Consider the following 11,708-nt stretch of genomic DNA (forward strand, 5'->3'; position numbering starts at 1 on the left):
ACGGACTGGGGCTTTAATAAAATGGCACCGGGGAAGCCGCGGGGAGACACACAAGTGTGGGAACTAGGCTAGATGAAGGGTCTCCAGGCCTGAAAGGAAGCCAGGGTCTGAGCCAGCACTGTTTGCCCCAACTCGGCTGTTTTTTCTACCACGATGGACACACTTAAGTGACCACATCAAAGAGAAAACCCAGGGCCACATGAAACCAGGCTCAGTGCATAGTGAATTTGGCATGAAAACCTCAAGTGTCCAAATTGCAGAAAGACTGGAGCGGAGGGTGACGGAGTCTTGTCTAATCGCCTTTCTAGCTGAGATTAAGCTGAAGAGAAATGATCTTTTATTGAGGTACCCAACAGCCATGCTCCCACAAATGTCTAGAGGCGTATTCCCTACGGATGATATTGGGCTGTTTCTACAGAAAACCCCTGATGAGTCCTCAGAACCAAATCTGCCCCCACGACGGTTGGTTCAGGAACAATCTTTCCAACTTTAAAGGGGGAAGAAAAAGCAGAAAGCTACCAACAACCTCATGTAAAAAAAGAATGGCGTTGGGCCTGGAGAGATGGCTTAGCGGTCAAGAGCCCTGGCTGTTCTTCAGAACTTCAGAGGTCCTGAGTTCAATTCCCAGCACCCACATCGCAGCTCACAACTGTCTGTAACTCCAGTTCCAGAGGATCTGACACCCTCTCACCAATGCATATAAAATAAAAGTTAAATAAATTATATATTGGAGGAAAGGGGGGGGGAGAATGGGGTTCTAGGCTTCCTAAACTGGCAGGAGGCCCGTTGACCTTCCAGAGGTGGGAGTCTCTGCTCTCCCACGCTGGTGGGCTCTTTCTTGTTTTATTTCATTGTATTGTTATTTTACATTTTACTTTTGTTTTTTGTTTGTTTGTTTGTTTGTTTGTTTGTTTTTCAAGACATGGTTTCTCTGTGTAGCCTTGGCTGCCCTAGACTCACTTTGTAGACCAGGCTGGCCTCAAACTCACAGAGATCTGCCTGCCTCTGCCTCCCAACTGCTGGGATTTAAAGGTGTGTGGGACCATGCCCTGCTTGGCCCTCTCTTTTAAATCGATTTCTCACACTATCCAATCCTGCAGCTCCAGCGCTAAGAGGATCTGATACCTCAAGCCTCTGAGGGCAGCTGCATTCACTTGCAGCAGCCTCAGGCTCTCCGCTTCCACATGCACATAATTTAAAATAGAGAAAATAAACTTGTTGTTTTTAAAGATAGTGTTTGATGGATCTGGAAAGTTTGCCCCAGGCAACCAGTCTTGCTGAAGACTAATTGTCCCCTTTCAGCCTTTGGGTATGGCTGCAGTAGTCCTCTTTTTTCTTTTTCTTGTGTGTGTGTGTGTGTGTGTGTGTGTGTGTGTGTGTGTGTGTGATCACTTGCACATGAACTCCCATTCTGTTAAAGAGAAGTAAGTACTTTTTTGTTTGTTGTTTTGGAGACAGGGTTTTACTCTGTGAAGGCCTAGCTGTCCTGGACTCGCTTTGTAGACCAGGCTGGCCTCGAACTCACAGAGATCTGCCTGCCTCAGCTGCCCGGAGTTCTGAGATTAAAGTCATGCACCACTTTACCAGGCTTAAAGACTCCAACTCTTAAAACGTGTGTGTGTGTGTGTGTGTGTGTGTGTGTGTGTGTGTGTGTGTGTGTGTGAGCTGTGTAAGTCAGGCGACAAGTGGAGTCAGTTCTCGTCTACTTTGCGGGTCCTAGGGACTGAAGTCAGGTTGCCAGGCTTGGCGGCAAGCGTCTTTACCTACTGAGCCATCTCACTGGTTCACTCTTGGTGCGCAGGAGAGCCCACGGGAATCCAATGCAGCTCCTTACGGAGAGAAAGTGAAGACTGGTTCAGTTTCACTAGGAGACATGGGCAATCATCTGAGTGGCAGAGAGGGAAGAGAAAAAGGAAGACTGGGAGAGCTATCTCACAGAGGAGGATGCAGGAAGACGTGCAAGGGTGTGCACAGGTGAGGCTGGGCCAAGGCACTTGCAGGGTCTCTCACTTTGTTGTTGAGGCCCAGCTGGCCTCGATTTCACCATACATTCAGAGTTGGTCTTGAACTCTGATCCTGCTGCTTTCTGGATGCTTAGAGGACAGGTGTAGACGAGCATTCCTGGGTTGACCTGTGTCTTCAGGAACTGTCCTTCCTTGAGTAAGAGAGGCAAGAGGGAGGTGGTGGTCTGTTCTGGATTGTAGCTGGCTTTGTGCGTCAAATGCCTCGGCTCTTGGCTGGTCTTGGTTATTGATTTATTTAGGTCATAGGACTGGGACTTGGGGACTCTTGGAAGCTAGGTATATGCTCTACCTCTGGCCGGTATGGGCATCCTACACTTGATTTCTCTTTCCTCCTTTCCCTTCTCTTTCTTTCATTCTTTGTCTTTCTTTCTTTCTTTTTTTCAAGACATGGTTTCTTCATGTAACAACCCCAGCTGCACTGGACTCTTTGTAGACCAAGCTGGCCTTGAACTCACAGAGATCTGCCTGCCTCTGCCACCACACCAAGCTCTTTTTTTTTTTTTAAAGACGGTTTCTCTGTGTAGCTTTAGCTGTCCTGAAACTTGCTCTGTAGACCAGACTGGGTTTGAACTCACAGAGATCCTCCTGCCTCTCTTTCCTGGGTGCTGGGAGTAAAGGTGTGGTGCCTGCATTTGGTTTCTTGATATGACCATAATAGGCTGAGGATGTGGCTTAGTTGGTAGAGTTTAGGAAGCCCTGGATTCAACCCCAGCACTGCATAGCTTGGTATGGTGGCAAACTCAGAATTCTAGCCATGGGGAAGTAGAGACAGTGACTTCATAAGTTCAAGGTCAGCCTCCACTACACAGTGAGATTATGGGCAACCTGGGCTATTTGAGACCCTGTCTCAAAAATAAAACAAGGGCTGTGAAGATGGCTCAGTGGGTACAAAAAGAAAAGGCTTGCTGCATAAACCTCATATCCAGAGTTTGATCCCTACAATGTGTGATGGAGGGAGGGAATCAACACCGGGAAGTTGTCTTCTGACCCTCACATGAGTACTCTGACACTTGTGTGCCCAAACTTACACACTTAAACAGTAATAAATAGATAGACAGTGATTAAAAACTACACAAGAATAAACAGATAGATATTAAAAAGCACAAAATAATAGATAGATACATAGATAGATAGATATTAAAAGTAAAGTCAAGCCTGGCATAATGGTGCATGCCTTTGATGCCAGTACTTAAGAGACAGAAGCAAGCCGGGAGGTGGTGGCACATGCCTTTAATCCCAGCACTTAGGAGGCAGAGGCAGGTGGATCACTGTGAGTTTGAGGCCAGTCTGGTCTACAAAGCGCATCTTGGACAGCCAAGGCTTCACAGAGAAACACCTTGAAAAACCAAAAAAAAAAAAAAAAAGAGAGAAAGAGAGACAGACAGACAGAAGCAGAAGAATCTCTGTGAGTTCAAGGCCTTTCTAGGCTGCATAGTGAGTTCCTGGATAACCAGAGCTACATAATAGAGGCCATGCCTCAAAAAAAAAAAAAAAAGCAGATGAGGTCATCTTGGGAAAACTGGAGCTTGGGAACAATAATTGAATTTTTTGCTGTTGTTTTTGGTTTTTTTTGAGACAGGGTTTCTCTGTATAGCTGTGGCTGTCCTGGACTCACTTTATAGACCAGACTGGCCTTGAACTCACGGCAATCCACCTGCCTCTGCCTCCCTAGTGCTGGGATTAAAAGCATGCGCCACCATCCGGCTGCAGTAATTGATACCTGGGCCTAGAGAAGGGGATCTGGACAATAGGTCCCACCCCAACCCCCCCCCCCACTCCCCACCTCCCACTCCCCACCCCCACCCTGACCTCCTTCCTCACCCTGACTTCCCAAAGCCACGAGCCTGCATGTCTGTGTATGAGAATACTGTCAGTGCATGCTTGTCACACACATGACACATAAGCAGGACGCATGTCCAGGTCATCTGTCACAGGCTGCCTTCTTCCCCTCAGCCGCACTGTAGGAAATAAGTCCTTGCATCTAGTTATAGAATTAACTCATACAAATATTCTATCTGCAAAAAAAGATGAATAATTTAGCATCATAAGCAGAAGAGTTCTTTTGAAATCACCAGCTCCAACTCCCCACTGATCTACGGCAGCCCCACCCTGCTGTTCTAGTGGGTTCTGGTCACACAAGGGTACAGCGCTCTGTGCTCATCTCAGAGGACAAATGTTGCTCACTAGCCCAGCCAGCTTCTGGGTTAGACTCTTATTCTTTGTTCATTTCGGCCTAGTATTTTGTTTGACTGTGCGGAACATTTTGGAAATACTTCTGTGTTTTAAGTGTGTAGTTTTAATCTATGGAAATACTTGGCATAGCTCTTTTTGAAACTTTCCTAACTACAGAAATCGTCTAACCCCCCAGCTCCACCCTCAAGATGGCTTCTTCCTTATGGCAAGGGAATAGGACAACAGTTATCTAAAATTATTGATTTTTATTGATATTTTTTCTTTTTAAAAATTTTTATTTATTATTATGTATACAATGCTCTGCCTGAATGTATACCCTACAGGCCAGAAGACATCATCAGGTCACATGATAGATGGTTGTGAGCCACCATGTGGTTGCTGGGAATTGAACTCAGAACCTCTGAAGGAGCAGTCAGTGCCCCTAACCTCTGAGCCATCTCTCCAGCCCTTTATTTATATTTTAAATGTGTATAACTGCTATGCCTAGGTGTATGTATGCACACCATGTGAATGCCTGCTGCCAAAGCAGTCAGAAGAGAGCTTCAGATTCCTTGGAACGGCAGCTATGGAGGGCTGCAAGCCACCATGTGAGTGCTTGCAATTGAACCCAAACCCTCTGCAAAAGCAAGTGCTTTGCTTTTCTTTTCTATTTTTCTTCTTCTTCTTCTTCTTCTTCTTCTTCTTCTTCTTCTTCTTCTTCTTCTTCTTCTTCTTTAGTTTTTTGAGACAGAGTTTCTCTGTGTTATCTTGGCTGCCCCTGGACTCACTTTGTGGACCAGGCTGGCCTCGAACTCATGGCCATTCGCCTGCTGGGATGACAGGAGTGTGATCTTTGCAGTGAGTCATTGGTTGAGGGCTCTGGCTTCTGCTACACCATCAGTACTGGATCCAGCCTGTTCTACATGGCAAAGATCCAGCAACCCAGGGCAACACAGCAAGACTGTCTCAAAAGAAACAACAACAAAACAAAACTGTGTAGAAACAGGGTCATAGCTTGTTCAATCATTTCCATAGTCAAGGTTATGGTAGACGTTTACTTCCTATGTTGGGATAACTGAGATGAAATATGTAAGGGAGGATGGATTTATTTTACTATAGTTTCAGAGGCCTGAGTTTGGAGTCCTTGGCCTCAGTCATTTTGAGCTGTGGTAACCGAAGACCTAGGGCCTACAGGAAGCTGTCAGAGCAGGGGTTCTCAATCTGTGGGTCGTGACCCCTGTGAAAGTCACATATCCTGTGTATCAGATACTTATATTAAGATTCATAGTGACTGGGTGGAGAGGTGGCTCAGTGGTTAAGAGCTCCACCTGCTCTTCAAGAGACTCTTGAGTTCAATTCCTAGCAACCACATGGTAGCTCACAATCCATCTATAATGAAATCTGCTGCCCTCTTCTGTAAAGCACTTATATGCAATAAATAAAATAGATAAATCTTTAAAAACAAATAATTTTATGGGGGCTGGAGAGGTTCAGAGGTTAAGAGCGTTGTCTACTCTTCCAAGGTCCTGAGCTCACAACCATCTATAATGAGGTCTGGTGCCCTCTTCTGGTGTGCAGGTGTACATGCAGGCAGAACACTGTATACATAATAAATAAATCTTTAAAAAAATATGGTTGGAGGATTGTATTAAAGGGTCCCAGCATTAGGAAGGCTGAGAACCACTGACTTAGAGTGACAAGAAAGACTGGGACAAGACCAGAAACAACCCCCAAGGACACCCCCCCCTCCAGCTATGCCACAGTCCTGTGAATCCACAACAGCAGAGCACACACAGCCTTGTCTAGGGAGAGTGAGCTATCAGGTGTGAAGTCGATGTTTGTTCCTATCTTTCCAGGAAAAGTCACAGGATATCTTGTCACAAAAAGCAAAAAGTGAAAGGAGAGAAAAAAGCAGGACTTAAAAAAAAAATCGTGCCTTTAATCCCTTTAATTCTCTATGCAACAGAGCACAGAGAAACCCTGTCACAAAAACAAAACAGAGAAAGAAGAGAGAGAGAGAGAGTGTGTGAGAGAACACGAGAACATGCCGTTCCAATCTTTTTTTAAAGATTTATTTATTTACTATGTATACACCATTCTGCCTGCACGCCAGAAGAGATCACCAGATCTCATTATAGATGGTTGTGAGCCACCATGTGGATGCTGGGAATTGAACTCATGACCTTTGGAAGAGCAGTCAGTGCTCTTAACCTCTGAGCCATCTCTCCAGCCCCCAATCTTTTATTATATCCTAATGTCAGAACTTAGTCTCCTCTTTCCATTCTCCCCCAACTTCGCGCCCCCCCCCCACTCGCCCCCCTCTTCTTTTGTTTTGTTTCTCTGTGTAACCCTAGCTGCCCAGGAACTCACTGTATAACCAGCCTGGCCTCAAACACACGTAGGTCCTCCTGCCTCTGCCCCTGTGCTGTGATTAAAGGCATGTGGCACCACACCCAACCTGAGCGTTACTTCTTATTCCTTTAAAAATAAACAAACAAAGCCGGGCGTGGTGGCTCACGCCATTAATCCCAGTACTCGGGAGGGAGGCAGAGGCAGGTCAATCACTGCGAGTTCCAGGCCAGCTTGGTCTACAAAGTGAGTCCAGGACAGCCATGGCTACACAGAGAAACCCTGTCTCAAAAAACAAACAAACAAACAAAAGGCCGTTCGGCTCTTGGGAGATGTCGAACGCAGACGCCGAGTCTCGCTTTCATCGATTGCATAGACACTTCTAGTGCAAAGATGGTCAACGTACCTAAAACCCGAAGAACTTTCTGTAAGAAATGTGGCAAGCACCAGCCTCACAAAGTGACCCAGCATAAGAAGGGCAAAGAGTCCCTGTACGCCCAAGGGAAACAGCAAGCAGAGTGGCTACGGAGGGCAGACAAAGACAGTTTTCAGAAAGAGGGCCAAAACCAGAAAGAAGAGTGTGCTCAGGCTTGAGAGTATTGAGCCCAACTGCAGATCCAAGAGGATGCTGGCCATTAAGAGATGCAAGCATTTTGAACTGGGAGGCAGCAAGAAGAGAAAGAGCCAAGTGCCAAGTGACCCAGTTCTAGAACTGAGTTGTCTGGGAGGAGAATACCGAAGCTGCAGAAACATCACCAGTTAAAAAATAAAGTTATTGTCAGTGTTGCTAAAAAAAAAAAAAGCAAAATCAAACACAGCACTTGGGAGTGGAGGCTAACCTGGGCTATATAAAGATCTTATCTCAAGACTCAACAAACAGAAGCCAGGCGTGGTGGCACACGCCTTTAATACCAGCACTCAGGAGGCAGAGGCAGGCAGGTTGCTGTGGGTTCGAGGCCAGCCTGGTCTACACAGCGAGTCCAGGACAGCCAAGGCTACACAGAGAGACCCTGTCTCAGGATGGAAAAAAAAAAAAAAGAATCAACCAACAGGTCAACAGGTTGAACTAGTATTTGCTACTCTTGGCGGAAGAGCTGGGTTCAGTTCCCGGCATTCATGTGGCAGTACACAAGCATCTGTAACTGCAGCCCCAGGGGATCTGACGCCCTCTTCTGACCTCTGACAGCACTGCATGCACATAATACATAGACATGCAGGTAAAACACCATTGCATAAAATACAAATAAAGGAAAAATTAATAATAAAAAAAGAAAGAGGGCCAGGTGGTAGTGGTACACACCTTTAATCCCAGCGCTTGGAAGGCAGAGGCAGGTGGATCTCTACGAGTTTGAGGTCAGCCTGGTCTACAAAGAGAGTTCTAGGACAGCGAGGGGGGAAACCCCTGTTTCAAAAAACAAAAAAGAAAGAAAGAAAGAAAAGGAAAGGAAAGGAAAAAGAAAGAAACAACAGCTAAATAAGCAAACAAAAAGTAGTATTTTGTGGTCAACCACACGTGTGATCCCAGCCCAGGAGGGCTGCATGGGAGGGGCACCTGGTCTTATGGGATCCTGGACAATGAATCAGGCTTTCATGCACACACGATGGGCAAGACACATGCCCAGCCTGAATTCTGCTTCTCGATTGTTCGCTTTAAGCAAATTTGACTACATTTATTTGTTTGCACATGCGCGCGCGCGCGCACACACACACACACACACACACACACACACACACACACACACACACACACACACGTGTGCCACAGAGCACGTGTGGAGGTGAGAGAACACACTCTCAGGCCTTAGCTCTTTCAGCGCGGGGTCTGGGGATTGAAGTCAGCCTTCCGGCTCGGCAGCCCTGCCTTCTCCCGCAGAGCCTCTCACTGACCCTTCAGCTGTTTTCCTTTTGGTTTTGACCACTAACGTGATAGAAGTTCTTCAGAAATGACTTTTATGTTATGAAGCCAGATCCGAGGTGGCACAGCCTACAGTCAGGATTCGGGAAGTAGAGGCGAGGGCATTAGCAGCTCAAGGTCGCCCTTGGCTACAGAGCTACTGGAGACCCTATTTCTAAAACCACACATACTTACATACATGTACACATACATGCACAAACAACCAAGTATCTTAACTCCACAGAACAGGAGAGGAGGGAGCTCAGAGCCCGACTCTCTCCTTCTCTGGAAAACCAGAAGCCCCGGGGTTCTTATGGGTTACAGTGACCTAGGGGGTGGCAGTGCTGGGCCAGAGCAGTGTATCATTGTTAGCACAGTTAACCCTTATGGCAGGCATGAGACTTCATACCTGTGATCTCAACACTTGGGGCACTGAGGCAGGAGGATTGTGATTTGAGACCTTTGGGCTACATAGTGAGACCCTGTCACAAAGAGTGAAAGAGAAAGGCCCTTGTTCCTTCCAGTCTGGGATTAACAAGCATTCTAGAATAGGGGCACCGTGGTGACACATCTGCCCTCTCGCAGCTGGTTATAAGCGTGGCACACTTAAGTCCTCCTGGAGAGATGGACTATAGAGGTAGCAAAGGATGACAGCTGAGCACCAGGCTGAGGACAAAGGGCTGAAGAGGCCAGGGGAGCTCCAGGGGTGGGGGTGGAGGTCGGGGTATCCCCAGAAGGAGAAAGCTGCTAGCGACTCAGCCAGTGTATGCTGCATTTCATTTTATTTCTTTGTTATATTTTCTTGGACAGTCTCACATAGCTCAGGCTGGCCTTGAACTCCTGACCCTCCAACCTCCCGCCTTCCGAGCGCTGGGATGCATTCTAATCCTGTTCTAATATTCAGAAATGGGGAAACCACAGAAGTAGTCATATTCTCAGCTCCTCAGGACAAACTGGAAAATCTGGAGGGGCTGGGCTCATATTGCCTCCTGAATGAGGTGTGTCACTGGGCATGTAGTTTCTCCCTGTGACTGGCAGAGAAAAAAACTACACGATGCTTCTATGAACAGCCAATGGACTTGCTCAGAGGTGAATGTCTTTCTTTTTTTTCTTTTTTCTTTTTGTTGTTGTTGTTGTTATTGGTTTTGTTTTTGTTTTTGAGTCTGGGTTTCTCTGTGTAGCCTTGGCTGTCCTAAACTCGCTTTGTAGACCGGGCTGGCCTCGAACTCACAGTGATCCACCTGCCTCTGCCTGCTAAATGCTGGGATTAAAGGCTTGCGGCCTGCACTTTCTCCCCCCAAGCCCTGGTGCGGGGTGGTGGTGGTGGGGCGGTGGCAGGGTTGTAAGAAAAGATTTCTCTGTCTAGCCTTGGCTGGCCTTGAACTCAGAGATCCACCTGCCTCTGCCTGCTGAGTGCTGGGATTAAAGGCATTTGGCCTGCACTTTCTCCCAGCCCTGACCCCTGGTGTCTGGGGTGGGGGTGGGGGGTGGAAGGTGGGGGATGAGGGGGTGAGGGTTAGGGGGTAGGAGTGGGAGTGAGTTTGGATTTCTCTGCCTAGCCTTGGCTGGCCTTGAACTCAGAGATCCACCTGCTTCTGTCTCCTGAGTGCTAGGATTAAAAGTGTGCACCACCACCACCCAGTTTGAGGGGAAGTTGTAAAATGGAGTATTTGAGAAGAGATCAAGTGAATCAATAAAAACATCACCACAGGAGAGAAGTTTAGGAGAGCCTGTTCCTCCCTGGAGATACATAGACAGTTAATGGTAGATTAACTGGATGGGGAGAGACATTGTCCTTCAGCGCTTGACCTTCAGTGCTGTTATCTCCCGTAATGCGCCCATTGTCTCCTAAATAACCTCTCCCTCAAGCGCCCTAACAAAACTCAAGCGGTCACCCTCCACACCCCACAAAGTAGAAGGGTAGAATATTTTCCTCAGGCTTCTTCCTCGCAGGCAAGCCGGATGACCTGGGTTTGCTGCCCAGGCCCCATGTGTTACAAGTTAATCCTCCTGAACATCTGCTTAGTGAATTTGTCGTTTTTCAAGGCTGAACACTTTTGGGTAACTGGCTTCCAGAGAACTCTGAGCATGCAGCTCGACTTCTCGTTCCTGCAACAACTAAAGCAAGTTCTCAGAGAGGTGTTCTCGAAGAGTAATTACTAACAACAACAACAACAACAACAAAATCCTCCAACTCTAACCTCTATCTATACTTTGAGCGTGAGACATTGAATGTCCTAGTTCCCCAGGGGAAGTGACAGTGAAACTGCAGTTGGTGTCTTCACATAGTGACCCATTGTGACAAGTCCTTCTGACCCACACAAATGACTCATTGATTAAAACCATGAGCTGTAAGAACTTCCTGAACTTAATTTTTTTTCCCTTTTCATCATTTTATGTCTGGGAGCTAAAGTTACTTGCTGTGCAATTTAAGACTAAAAATATATGAGCTACAAGCTTTTCGGCACAGCCTCTCCTATTGAGGCATCATGTGTGGGTTCGGTTTGCATGTCTGCACAGATCCCAGGGCTGAGAGCTTATTACATCAGAAAACTTGTCACTGGATGACAAGAGAACCAAAGTGGGAGTGGTGATTCCTGTGTGTGTGTGTGTGTGTGTGTGTGTGTGTGTGTGTGTATGTGTGTGTGTAATCCTAGCACTTGAGAAGCTGAGACAGGAAGATAGCTACAAGTTCAAGGCTGTCTATCTTTTCACAGATAGACACAGATAGACCTTGTCTCAAACAAACAAACAAACCAAAAGACAAGAAGAGGAAGAGGAAGAGGAGGAGGAGGACAAGGAGGAGGAGGAGGAGGAGGAGAAGGAGGAGGACGAGGAGCAGAAGCAGCTGTCTGGTTGGAGACGAGATCAGGAGTTCAAGTCTGTCTTCATCATAGATGAGTCGAGGTGGTCCTGGGCTCTGAGATCCCGTCTCAAACAAAGCTAAACAGAACAACCACAATCACCAAACTCTGCCCTCTCCCGAGAGAAGAGAACTTTTGGAGCTAACCAAGATGTTGAGTTGCCTTTGCCTTTAAAAATGATATTTAAAATATGTTCGTTGAAACAAAAAATAATATGGTTGGAGCTGTGCGTCTATCAGAGTGACTGACAGATTGGAATTTGCTGTGAAAAATAGATTATTTTCCCTCAAAGAGAGTAAAGTTTTGGTTTTTGAAGTCAATCAGAAAACTAACAATTTGGACAGATGAGGAATCAAGTTCTCTCTCTGAAACAGTGTATTTCTAATGCTTTTTATGGACACTATA

The 11,708-nt window shown here is 46.5% G+C and overlaps 1 pseudogene across 1 annotated transcript; it reads left to right on the top strand.

Moving 5' to 3' along the window:
• Window positions 1–6,845: 6,845 nt before the first annotated feature.
• On the top strand, window positions 6,846–7,348 carry LOC311590117 (large ribosomal subunit protein eL42-like; annotated as a pseudogene). Its single transcript has one exon. The product of its transcript is annotated as a large ribosomal subunit protein eL42-like (transcript).
• Window positions 7,349–11,708: the final 4,360 nt, after the last annotated feature.

The sequence above is a fragment of the Acomys minous genome, assembly GCF_964271855.1.
Source record: "Acomys minous genome assembly, chromosome: 19".
Classification (NCBI taxonomy): Eukaryota; Metazoa; Chordata; class Mammalia; order Rodentia; family Muridae; genus Acomys; species Acomys minous.